Here is a 12,683-nt window from a genome sequence, read left to right as displayed (position 1 = left end):
GCAAAGATGCTCAGTTGAAGAAAGAGATGGAGTTGAGACAGAAATCAGAGGACTATCTTGGAGGAGAAGTCTTGGAGCTCAGAAGACAGTTGAAGGAGAAGATCATCCCTCTACCAGAATGTTCAGAATGCACACTGTTGATAGACCAGTGCCATTACCTGAAGACCCTCATTCCGGAAGACCGTCTGTCTTAGTTTGTATCTCTGATTGTATTTTTGTTGAGAATCACCTCCAGGCTTGTTGGATGGGATTCATTTGCGTGTAAGCCATCTCTTGGATCTTTTGTTAAGAATCACCTCCAGGTTTGTTGGATGGGATTCTTTTTCTTTGTACGTTGTTTATTCAGATATTCTGTTGACATTGGTTGTATGCCTTTTATCCTTATGTATATATAAGGATGTCAGCATTTCCTTGTATCTGTTTGTTCTCTTGTTGCTGCAGGTTGCCATCTTTTCAGGATGGGTCAGGCTCTTTGAATGCCTGAGAAATGAGCATATCATGTGCATCATACGCATCATTAGCATCATACTCATATCATTTTGCATAACAGGTGTTCTTGGTCGTGGCTTCTCACTCTGGTTCCTGTTTTAGGCAGGATAGCTGATCAACGTCCGCACCGCTACTCAACAAGACTGAATCAACAGAGAAGTATGGATCAATTTCAAGCTGAGTTGGCTGAGATGAAGGCTAGCATGGCCCAGTTTATGAATATGATGCAAGGGGTTGCGCAAGGTCAAGAAGAGCTTCGAGCTATGGTTCAGAGACAAGAGGCTGCAAATCCACCGATCAACCATGCTCCGCCAGAGGGAGGCCCGGTCAATGATAACAATATTGCTGCTGCTGTACCCGTCCACAACTATGCTGTAGGTGATGAGTTGGGGGGTATTCGAATCAACGGTCAACCTATTGTTCCAGATGCCGCTAATGCCAGAGTAGTCCGTGCTCCGGCCCGTAATCCTGCTACGATTGTTGACAGACAGGAGGATATGTTCTCCCTGCTCAGTGAAGACGAAGACGTTCTGGGAAGGGTTAATGAGAGAGACCGCAAAGTTGAGGCTCTTGCTGAGAAGATCCGTGCTATGGAAAGTCAAAATTCTCTTGGTTTTGATGTTACTAATATGGGATTGGTTGAAGGTTTGAGAATCCCTCACAAGTTCAAAGCACCGTCCTTCGACAAATACAACGGTACTTCTTGCCCTCGCACCCATGTGCAGGCTTATTATCGAAAGATCTCTGCGTATACCGATGATGAAAAGATGTGGATGTATTTTTTCCAAGATAGTCTATCTGGGGCTTCTTTAGACTGGTACATGGAATTGAAGAGAGATTCTGTCCGCTGCTGGAGAGATCTGGGTGAGGCCTTCTTGAGGCAATACAAGCACAACATGGACATGGCACCTAGCCGGACTCAGCTGCAGAGTCTATGTCAGAAATCCAATGAAAGCTTCAAGGAGTATGCCCAGAGGTGGCGTGAACTGGCTGCTAGAGTTCAACCCCCTATGCTGGAGAGGGAGTTGACAGATATGTTTATCGGTACTCTTCAAGGTGTGTTTATGGACCGGATGGGGAGCTGCCCTTTCGGTAGTTTTTCTGATGTTGTCATTTGTGGAGAGAGGACTGAGAGTTTGATTAAAACTGGGAAGATTCAAGATGCTGGTTCCTCTTCTTCTAGGAAGCCGTTTGTTGGGGCACCTCGTCGAAGAGAGGGTGAAACTAATGTTGTTCAACACCGCAGAGATCAGAACAGAATTGAATACCGTCAAGCTGCTGCAGTAACCATTCCGACACCTCAACCTCGTCAACAACAGCAAAGAGTTCAACAACCGCAACAACATCAACAACAACAGCAGCGTCCTTTCCAGCCTAGGCAGAAGTTACAGGCTGATAGAAGATTTGATCCTCTGCCCATGTCCTACGCAGAGTTACTACCCGAACTACTCAAGTTGGGGATGATTGAGTTGCGTACAATGGCTCCGCCTACAGTATTGCCTCCTGGATACGACGCCAACGTCCGTTGTGACTTTCATTCTGGGGCACCAGGCCACCATACTGAGAAGTGTCGAGCTCTCCAGCACAAGGTCCAAGATTTGATTGATGCCAAGGCGATCAACTTCGCTCCAGTGCCTAACGTCGTAAACAACCCTATGCCTCAGCATGGTGGGCATAGAGTGAACAATATTGAGGGGAAAGAAGCTGAAGATCTGGTTGTTAATGTAGATGATGTTCAGACTTCTCTGCTAGTTGTGAAGTGCCGTCTGCTGAAGGGGGGTGTCTACCCGGGCTGTGATGAAGATTGTTCAGGCTGTGCAGAATCTGAGAATGGTTGCGACCAGTTGAGGACCGGTATCCAGGGTATGATGGATGAAGGTTGTTTGCAATTCAGTAGGGCTGTAAAAGATCGTGGAACAACATCAACTATCACCATTTACTTTAAACCGTCTGAAGAACGTGGACAAAGGGTCGTCAGTGCACCTGCAGCAAATGGTACCCCAGTTACCATTCCCGTGCCTGTAACCATCAGTGTTCCAACTACTATCGTTGCGTCTGGAAGAAGGGCTGTTGAGAATAGTAAAGCCGTGCCGTGGAAGTATGATAATGCTCACCGCAATTACAGAAGGGCTGAAAGTCAGACCAGACCAGTGAATCAAACTCCAGTGACAATTGGTGTACCGAATAGAGTTCCTACAAGTGTTGGTCCGGCTGTGGATAATGTAGGGGGTCCAGGAGGTTTTACCAGAAGCGGTCGTCTGTTTGCACCGCAGCCTTTGAGGGACAATAATGCTGAAGCTCTCGCCAAAGCAAAGGGGAAGCAAGCTGTGGTTGAGGAAGAACCTGTCCAGAAGGAAGCGCCCGAGGGGTCATTCGAGAAAGATGTGGAGGAGTTTATGAAGATAATCAAGAAGAGTGACTACAAGATTGTAGACCAGTTGAATCAAACTCCGTCCAAGATTTCTATACTTTCACTGTTGTTGTGCTCTGAGGCACACCGTAACGCCTTGTTGAAGATGTTGAATTTGGCTTACGTACCTCAGGAGATTTCTGTCAATCAACTGGAGGGTGTGATGGCCAATGTGAGCACCAGACACGGTGTGGGTTTCACCAACCTGGACTTACCGCCTGAAGGGCGAAACCATAACAAAGCCTTGCACATCACCATGGAGTGCAAGGGGGCAGTGTTGTCTCATGTATTGGTAGACACCGGGTCGTCGCTGAATGTGTTGCCTAAGCAGATTCTGAGGAAGATTGATGCGGAAGGGTTTGTGCTTAATCCCAGTGACCTGATCGTTCGTGCTTTCGACGGTTCCAAACGTTCTGTGTGTGGAGAAGTTACCTTGCCTGTGAAGATAGGTCCTGAGGTATTCGATATCATCTTCTATGTTATGGACATCCAGCCCGCTTACAGTTGTCTATTGGGGCGTCCATGGATTCATGCAGCAGGGGCAGTCTCGTCGACTCTCCATCAAAAGCTCAAGTATGTCTGGAACGGACAGATTGTGACTGTGTGCGGTGAAGAAGAGATTCTGGTGAGTCATCTATCCTCGTTCAAATATGTTGAGGTGGATGGCGAGATCCACGAAACCTTATGTCAGGCGTTTGAGACTGTGGCTCTTGAGAAAGTGGCGTACGCTGAGCAGAGGAAGTCAGGTGCTTCAATTACTTCTTACAAGCAGGCTAAGGAGGTTGTTGATTCTGGCAAAACTGAAGGCTGGGGCAAGATGGTGGATTTGCCGGTTAAAGAAGACAAATTTGGTGTTGGTTATGAGCCTCTCCAAGCAGAGCAAAATGGTCAAGCGGGTCCGAGTACCTTTACCAGCGCTGGGCTGATGAATCATGGCGACGTTTCTGCAACCGGTAGTGAAGACTGTGACAGTGATTGTGATTTGGACAACTGGGTTCGCCCGTGTGCACCAGGGGGGTCTATCAACAACTGGACGGCTGAAGAAGTGGTTCAAGTTACTCTTCTGACAGAGTAATTTTCTGTTGTTTTGTCATTTTGCATGAAAATCCTACGTTCTGCCCAAGGCGTAGTGATTCATTTTTGTAGGGCCTCATCATGTTTTAATGATTATCATTAATGAAGGACATTTTTTGAACAAACTTTGTGATCCCTGTCTTTCTATTTTTTTGTTTTCATTTTCTTTTCCAAAAACAATAAAAATGGCAATGTTTTTATTTTTTGCGACCTTTTTGAACTCTTTTTCTAAAAACAAAGCATTAAACGTGCAGAAGCGATCTTATGGCATTCGCTATGAACAATTCTGTTATGGCTCAGTATGATTTCGACAATCCCATCTACCAGGCTGAAGAGGAGAGTGAGGAAGACTGTGAACTCCCTGCAGAATTGGCCAGATTACTGAAGCAGGAGGAAAGGGTCATCCAACCTCATCAGGAGGAGTTGGAAACTGTTAATCTGGGTACTGAGGACGACAAAAGAGAAATCAAGATTGGGGCTGCTTTAGAGGACTCTGTCAAGAGGAGGCTGATTGAGATGCTGAGAGAATATGTGGAAGTGTTCGCCTGGTCGTATCAAGATATGCCTGGTTTAGATACAGACATTGTGATGCATCGATTACCTCTTAGGGAAGGATGTCCTTCGGTCAAGCAGAAGCTTCGTAGAACGAGTCCTGACATGGCAACTAAGATCAAGGAAGAGGTTCAGAAGCAGTGGGATGCAGGTTTTCTGGCTGTTACCAGTTATCCACCGTGGGTGGCCAACATCGTTCCTGTGCCGAAGAAGGATGGTAAAGTCAGAATGTGTGTTGATTACCGGGATTTGAATAGAGCGAGTCCGAAAGATGATTTCCCATTACCCCACATTGATGTATTGGTTGATAATACGGCTCAATCCTCGGTATTCTCTTTCATGGATGGTTTCTCTGGATATAATCAGATCAAGATGGCGCCAGAGGATATGGAAAAGACGACGTTCATTACACCTTGGGGCACGTTCTGCTATAAGGTGATGCCATTTGGGCTGAAGAATGCTGGTGCTACCTATCAGAGGGCAATGACGACTCTCTTTCATGACATGATGCACAAAGAAATTGAAGTGTACGTGGACGATATGATTGCGAAGTCGCAGACAGAAGAGGAGCACCTGGTTAATTTGCAGAAGCTGTTCGACCGGTTGAGAAAGTTCAGACTAAGGTTGAATCCGAGCAAGTGCACGTTTGGAGTGAGATCCGGGAAGCTTTTAGGCTTCATTGTCAGTGAGAAAGGGATTGAGGTTGATCCAGCTAAAGTCAAAGCTATTCAAGAGATGCCTGAACCGAAAACGGAGAAGCAAGTCCGTGGGTTTTTAGGGAGGTTGAACTACATTGCAAGGTTCATATCTCATCTAACTGCTACATGTGAACCAATCTTCAAACTGCTCAGAAAGAATCAAGCGATCAAGTGGAATGATGATTGTCAGAAAGCTTTTGACAAGATCAAGGAGTATTTACAGAAACCTCCAATCCTTATACCTCCAGTTCCAGGGAGACCTCTGATAATGTACCTGTCAGTGACTGAGAACTCGATGGGGTGTGTATTGGGACAGCATGACGAGTCTGGTCGAAAAGAGCATGCCATATACTACCTTAGCAAAAAGTTTACCGACTGTGAAACAAGATATTCACTGCTCGAGAAAACTTGCTGTGCTTTGGCCTGGGCTGCTCGCCGACTGAGACAGTATATGTTGAACCATACTACCTTATTGATTTCTAAGATGGATCCAGTAAAATACATCTTTGAGAAGCCAGCTCTCACCGGACGTGTTGCCCGTTGGCAGATGATCTTAACAGAGTATGACATTCAGTACACGTCACAGAAGGCCATCAAAGGTAGTATTCTGTCAGACTACCTCGCCGAGCAACCGATTGAAGATTATCAGCCTATGATGTTTGAATTCCCTGACGAAGACATCATGTATCTTAAGATGAAAGATTGCGAAGAGCCTCTTGTCGAGGAAGGACCGGATCCGGATGACAAGTGGACACTGATGTTTGATGGGGCTGTGAATATGAATGGTAACGGTGTTGGGGCAGTATTGATCAATCCTAAAGGTGCTCATATACCTTTTTCTGCCAGATTGACGTTTGACGTCACCAACAACGAAGCTGAGTATGAGGCTTGTATCATGGGGATAGAAGAAGCCATTGATCTGAGGATCAAAACTCTTGATATATTTGGAGATTCAGCTCTAGTGATCAACCAGGTCAACGGAGATTGGAATACGAATCAGCCGCATTTGATTCCGTATAGAGATTACACCAGAAGAATACTGACGTTCTTCAAGAAAGTGAAGTTGTATCACGTCCCCCGGGATGAGAATCAAATGGCTGATGCCTTGGCTACTTTGTCGTCCATGATCAAAGTTCATTGGTGGAATCATGTGCCACATGTTGCGGTGAATCGACTGGAGAGGCCTGCGTATGTGTTTGCAGCCGAGTCTGTTGCGATTGATGAGAAGCCATGGTATTATGACATCAAGAATTTCCTCAAGACTCAGGAGTATCCTGACGGTGCGTCGAAGAACGACAAGAAAACCCTGAGGAGGCTAGCTGGAAGCTTCTATTTGAATCAGGATGATGTGCTATACAAAAGGAACTTTGACATGGTCTTGCTCAGATGCGTGGATAGACACGAAGCAGACATGTTATTGCAAGAAGTGCACGAGGGTTCGTTTGGTACCCATGCTGGTGGTCATGCAATGTCGAAGAAATTGCTGAGAGCTGGTTATTACTGGATGACTATGGAATCCGATTGTTTCAAGTATGCTCGGAAGTGCCATAAGTGTCAAATCTATGCTGATAAGGTGCATGTACCACCAAGCCCTCTGAATATCATGAATTCGCCTTGGCCGTTTGCCATGTGGGGCATTGATATGATTGGGAAGATTGAGCCTGCTGCTTCAAATGGACATCGCTTCATCTTGGTTGCGATTGACTACTTCACCAAATGGGTGGAAGCAGCTTCCTACGCTAACGTTACCAAACAAGTGGTTACCCGGTTCATCAAGAAAGAAATCATCTGTCGTTATGGAGTTCCTGAGAGAATCATCACTGACAATGGTTCGAATCTCAATAACAAGATGATGAAAGAGCTTTGTAAAGATTTCAAGATTGAACATCACAATTCTTCTCCTTACAGACCGAAGATGAATGGTGCTGTAGAAGCGGCGAACAAGAATATCAAGAAGATTGTGCAGAAGATGGTCGTTACGTACAAGGATTGGCATGAGATGCTGCCTTTCGCTTTGCATGGGTACCGTACCTCAGTACGTACGTCGACCGGGGCAACCCCTTACTCCCTTGTGTATGGTATGGAAGCTGTCCTACCTGTTGAAGTGGAGATTCCTTCTCTGAGAGTTTTATTGGATGTCAAGCTGGACGAAGCCGAGTGGATTCGAACAAGGTTTAACGAGTTGAGCCTTATTGAGGAGAGACGGTTAGCAGCTGTATGCCATGGACAGTTGTATCAGAGAAGGATGAAGCGAGCCTTTGATCAGAAAGTGCGTCCTCGGACATTTCAGATCGGTGATTTAGTTTTGAAGAGGATCCTTCCTCCCGGTGCAGACAACAGGGGCAAGTGGACTCCTAACTATGAAGGTCCGTATGTTGTGAAGAAGGTCTTCTCCGGTGGAGCCTTGATGCTTACAACTATTGGATGGTGAAGATTTTCCGTCTCCTGTCAACTCAGATGTAGTCAAAAAATACTTCGCATAAATCGACCCGCTGGACAAAAAGAATAAAAGAGTCCAGGCAAAAAAAGGGCATCCCGGCGAACCAAAAAAACAGAAAGAAAAGGTTCGGGCAAAAATTAGGGATAAAAATGAAAAATTCGTACACCCGGTAAGTCGAAAACCCGCAAGGGCGGCTTAAGCAAAAATGGGTATCCCGGTGGATTGAAAACCCGAAAGGGCGATCCAGGCAAAGGTTAGGGATTAAAGCGAAGACTACAGTCTGAGTTGTCTGTACTTCATCAAGCTTTGTCATCCGCCATCTCGAAAGATGTGATCCGTCCAGTCATTCTTCTCAGAAAGCAAGGAGTTGGGAGGAAAACTGATGATCTGTGAGTTATAACAGAATTGGGAAATAGTGGATGCCGTATTCACATTGCCATTAGGATAGATTTTTTCCTTTTATGCGCAATTACCTCTTTCTAGGAATTGCTTCCCGATGTATTTGCCTCTTCAGGCACATTTTCAATCAATAAAAGTCGTTATTCAGATAAATAGCTTTTCTGTTTTTATTTTTACTGTTTTGTTTGCAAAATGTCCGAATTTTTGATAAGCATTGCATATAAGAACATGGAGGCTACACAATAGCTTGCAGGATGACGAAACATTTGAAAATCATTTTGAATGTTGAGGACACTTGAGCGTATCTTGTCCACGTATCCCCTGGGGCATTTTGTTGTGCTGTTTTTCAGGATGGCGTCTGTGAGGACGTTCCCTCGGCAGATATTCTCCCCAAGCAAGTTTGGAAGCTATCAGAGCTGTGTTCCCCTACGAAGACGTCCGTGGGTAGGGCCTTCTATTCCCCAGCAGATCTAAGGATTGCCTATTCCCAGCAGGCCTGTATTTGCCGTTTCCTCCCCGAGTGGAGCGGGTTTCAATGAAATATTTCTCCAGCAGAGTTCATCCTACCAGTGGATTGGACGAGTTTCTGTAGCAGATTGGTATCGGCATCCCCAGCTGAGTTGATTCTACCCGTGGATTGCACGAGTCATCCCCAACAGAGTAACAAACATTCTCCAAGCAGAGTTTTATCCTATCCGAGGATTGGTTGGGCCTTCTTCCCAATGAAGTCGCTTTGCCATTCCCCAAGCAGAATTCCCCGCAGAGTATTTCCTCAGTCAGAGCTTCCCCACAGAGTTGGAGTACCTGATCTTTTGGCTCCTTAGCCAGGGTTCATTTGCATTTCGCATGTAGTGATCATTGCATCCTCAAAAATCGCGTAGCATTCCCATTCCTAAATGGAGCATTACGCCATAGAAAAATTCAAACATGTGCATTCATGTGTTAACTTCACCAGACCGTATCCCCGGCAGAGGCGGATCATTTCATTCAACATCAGCACAACACGTCTGCTACAGTTGCTTCGACAGCATTCAGAATTGGTTATCCCCACAGAGGTTTATTTCCTCACCCGTTGGTGACAGAAAGTTTGTTTCTCCCCAGTGAGACCCCCTGCAAGTGGTCAACCTTGCCCTGATGTATCTAAGATGTTGATACCAGTAAGTGTCATGTCAACACCCGCGCGTGTTTCTCATTTTTGGTGTCGGTAAACACCATTGTTTCGGTGTCGGTAAACATCGAGTCTCACCCAGTCATCAGTAAATGTCTGGTCATCATTTTGGTGTCGGTAAACACCATTGTTTCGGTGTCTGTAAACATCATCTTTCGGTGTCCGTAAACATCGAGTATTTTCTCCAGTCATCAGTAATTGTCTGGTCATCATTTTTGGTGTCCGTAAACATCATCTTTCGATGTCTGTAAACGTCGAGTTTCTCCCCAGTCATCGGTAAATGTCTGGTCATTTTTTGATGTCGGTAAACATCATCTTTCGATGTCGGTAAACATCGAGTCTTTTTCTGCAGTCATCGATAAATGTCTGATAATCCCCAGCTAGAAATCCCCAGTAGAGTCATCTGTAAATGTCCTATTTGGTTTCCAGTTGCGAATATTTACTCCCCAGTCATCAGTAAATGTCTGGTAGTTTTGTTTTGATGTCGATAAACATCATCTTTCGATGTCGGTAAACGTCGAGTCTCATCCCAGTCATCGGTAAATGTCTGGTCATGCTTTGTCCCCTTGTTGATAAAGTCAAGATCCCCAGAAGTCGTCGGTAAACGTCTTGTCTGGTTATACCACAAGGATTTTGTTCCTCCCCCAAGTGGAGATGCCATCGGTAAATGGCCCCGTTTTCTTCGATATCGGTAAATATCGGATCCCCAGTTACAGTAGCCATCGGTAAATGGCCAGTTTGAAGTTGACATCGGTAAATATCAAGTTTCTTTGAAGCCACCATCGGTAAATGGTCTTGCTTCCTTATTACATCAATTCGTTTTTCCCAGCAGCCATCGGTAAATGGTCGTGCTGAAGTTGATATCGGTAAATATCAAGTTCTAACCATCGGTAAATGGTTGTTGTTTTTCAGAAGTTTATTTTCCCCAGACGCCATCGGTAAATGGTCGTGCTGAAGTTGATATCGGTAAATATCAAGCTTCCAGTTCTCCAACCATCGGTAAATGGTTTTGCTTTTTCTGAAGCTGTCATGCAGTTTGTCATCGGTAAATGACGTGGTTCTTTGGTATCATATCCAGTCTGTGCAAATTCTACGGTTCTTTGGTATTCAATCCCTGTTTACCCTGAAAGTCTGACAGCCGTAGCTCTCATCCATTCGGGTTCCCAGCTGATTGAATAGGGGCAGCTGTAGCACCTCAAATTTGCACCTATCATTATACATACATTTTCATGTTAGGTCATGGCATATCATGGTCCATTGCATAGCATTGCATTGTCCCTCAGTTGCCTCAAGAGCAAGCAATCAAGAATTAGGTCAAACTAATCTCCTGATCAGTCAACCAAGCAAGCAAAAGAATTTCTCATTGAATCAAGGCCTTGGGGTTTGTCCAACAAGTTCACATGGTTTGGAGGTCTATTTGAAGTATTTTGGTCAAGGGTTAAGGGCTCAGAGGTCAGCAGTTCATGCCCAGACAGTCAAAAACCCTAAAAAGTCAACTGTTGGTCAACTGTCCATTTAATCAGTGATTGGATGATTGGAATTGGTTTGTGAGAGTTCATTCATGTCCAAATAGTCATCATACATCATGCCAAACACCATCATGGAAGAATTTGAAGCCAGATCAAAAATTTCCAAAAGTAGAAACTGGGCCTGTAACTGAAACTTACCATAAATGGAAAGTCTTGATCCTCAAACCTACATTTTGATACAAGCCTCAAATGAATTTTTGCCCAACATGAAAGTTGAAGATCTTGTTCTCCCATTTCCAAAAAGTCCTAGAACTCTCAATTCCCATGTGTGGTTGGCAAATTATGATCGAATCGATTTCAGAAAATCTTGAACTTCAGAAGGCCATATCTCTCAAACCGTTTGACCAATTTTGGTGGGGTTTTTTCCTACAAGTCACATTTGATCCCCTCTTTCCAAAAATATAAATTTCATGTGCCAAAACTTCACCAATCAAAATGGCATATTTTGACTTTTCTCATTTAAATGCAAGTTTGACCAAGAGTTGACTTTTTGATTTAAACATTTTTCCAACATTTGGCCAATTGGGACAGCTCATAAATATCATTTTAAGTGTGTTTGCAAGCTCAAATTATGCAGCACATGTGAATCATTGCTTAGTTGCTTGGAATTTGCAAAAAAAAGGACACTTTCATCATGCTAAACCATGCTACTTCATACCATGCCTTGTACCTCAAAAGGACAGCAGCATTATGCATCATTTGCTGTCATTTGAAGCCTCATTTGCAGCCTAAAAAACCAGCAAAACAAAGGCCATGCTTGCTTGCTTGATTTTGGAGAAAAAGTACAATTTGCAACCATACCTATCCATACTATCCATGAGCCATGCTTTGTATCTCTTAGCAAAAGATTTTATATCATTTTTTTTCTGTCAAGTGAAGACTAGAAGCAACCATACACAACAGAACTTCATTCATTCATACTCATTCTTGGCATTTTTTCCAAAACCTGTCAAAAAAAAAAACTTCCAAAAGACCAAGCTTTGCCTTGCCAAAAGCAACATCAAACAGCAGACCAAAGCATCATTTTCTGTCAATAGAAGACCTTAGTTGCAGCAAAAAACACAAAAACATCTCATTCTAAGAAAGCTTCATTTTGTGCATTTTCAAAAACCAGTCCAAATTTTAAGCCATTGCAAGTTGTTTTGAACCAAGCTTTCTTCACCAATCATCATTTGGAGGGCTGTGCTTCATCTGTTTCGAATCAACAATATCAAAAAACCTCTAAATCCCAACTGTTCTACAAAATAGGTGAGTTTTCGACCTCAACCTTTTCTAAAATCATGATGTACATCTTATAGATCTTTTCACCCTGAACACGCCGAGCTTTGAATCGAGAAAAACGGTTAGGAATTGAGAGAGAAATTTGATTTCCAAATTTGATATTCATTTACTCTTTTACATAATTTGTCCATTGTAGCATGAGTTGAGATTATTGGAATTTGATTTATGCTTGAGCATGTTTAGATAAGCATCTTAGTGTTTTGGATTTTCGGTTTTGGTAAAAAAAAAAAAATTGCATTACTGGAATTTACATGGATGCTGGACGTTTTGCTGTAACATTTCCTGGAATTTGCTTCCTGTAGCATGCCGTTTAATTGGTAGGGTCTAATGCATGTTGACGTGCATGTTTACTGTAGCGTAGCGTTTGTAAATAAATGCCAAAAGGCCTGGGGCGAGGGGGATTCGAACCCCAGACCTTTGCTTCAAATACCAAGTGTTTTACCACTGGGGCGCAATGCCAATTCATTAATTAAACGCCTTCTACAAAATATATGTTAAGAAAAGGGCGCTGACTTTGCAAATTTAATGAAACGCTGGGTTTCATACTCAGCATGGGGGGCGTTTTGGTCATTTACCACAGCGCCTATTATTTAATCCACTTTAATTCATTTAGTCTCAATTTTTATTTCATTTACCATGCCAA

Source organism: Lathyrus oleraceus, chromosome 5 (assembly GCF_024323335.1).
Source record: "Lathyrus oleraceus cultivar Zhongwan6 chromosome 5, CAAS_Psat_ZW6_1.0, whole genome shotgun sequence".
Classification (NCBI taxonomy): Eukaryota; Viridiplantae; Streptophyta; class Magnoliopsida; order Fabales; family Fabaceae; genus Lathyrus; species Lathyrus oleraceus.
Note: the sequence above shows the minus strand (reverse complement) of the source record.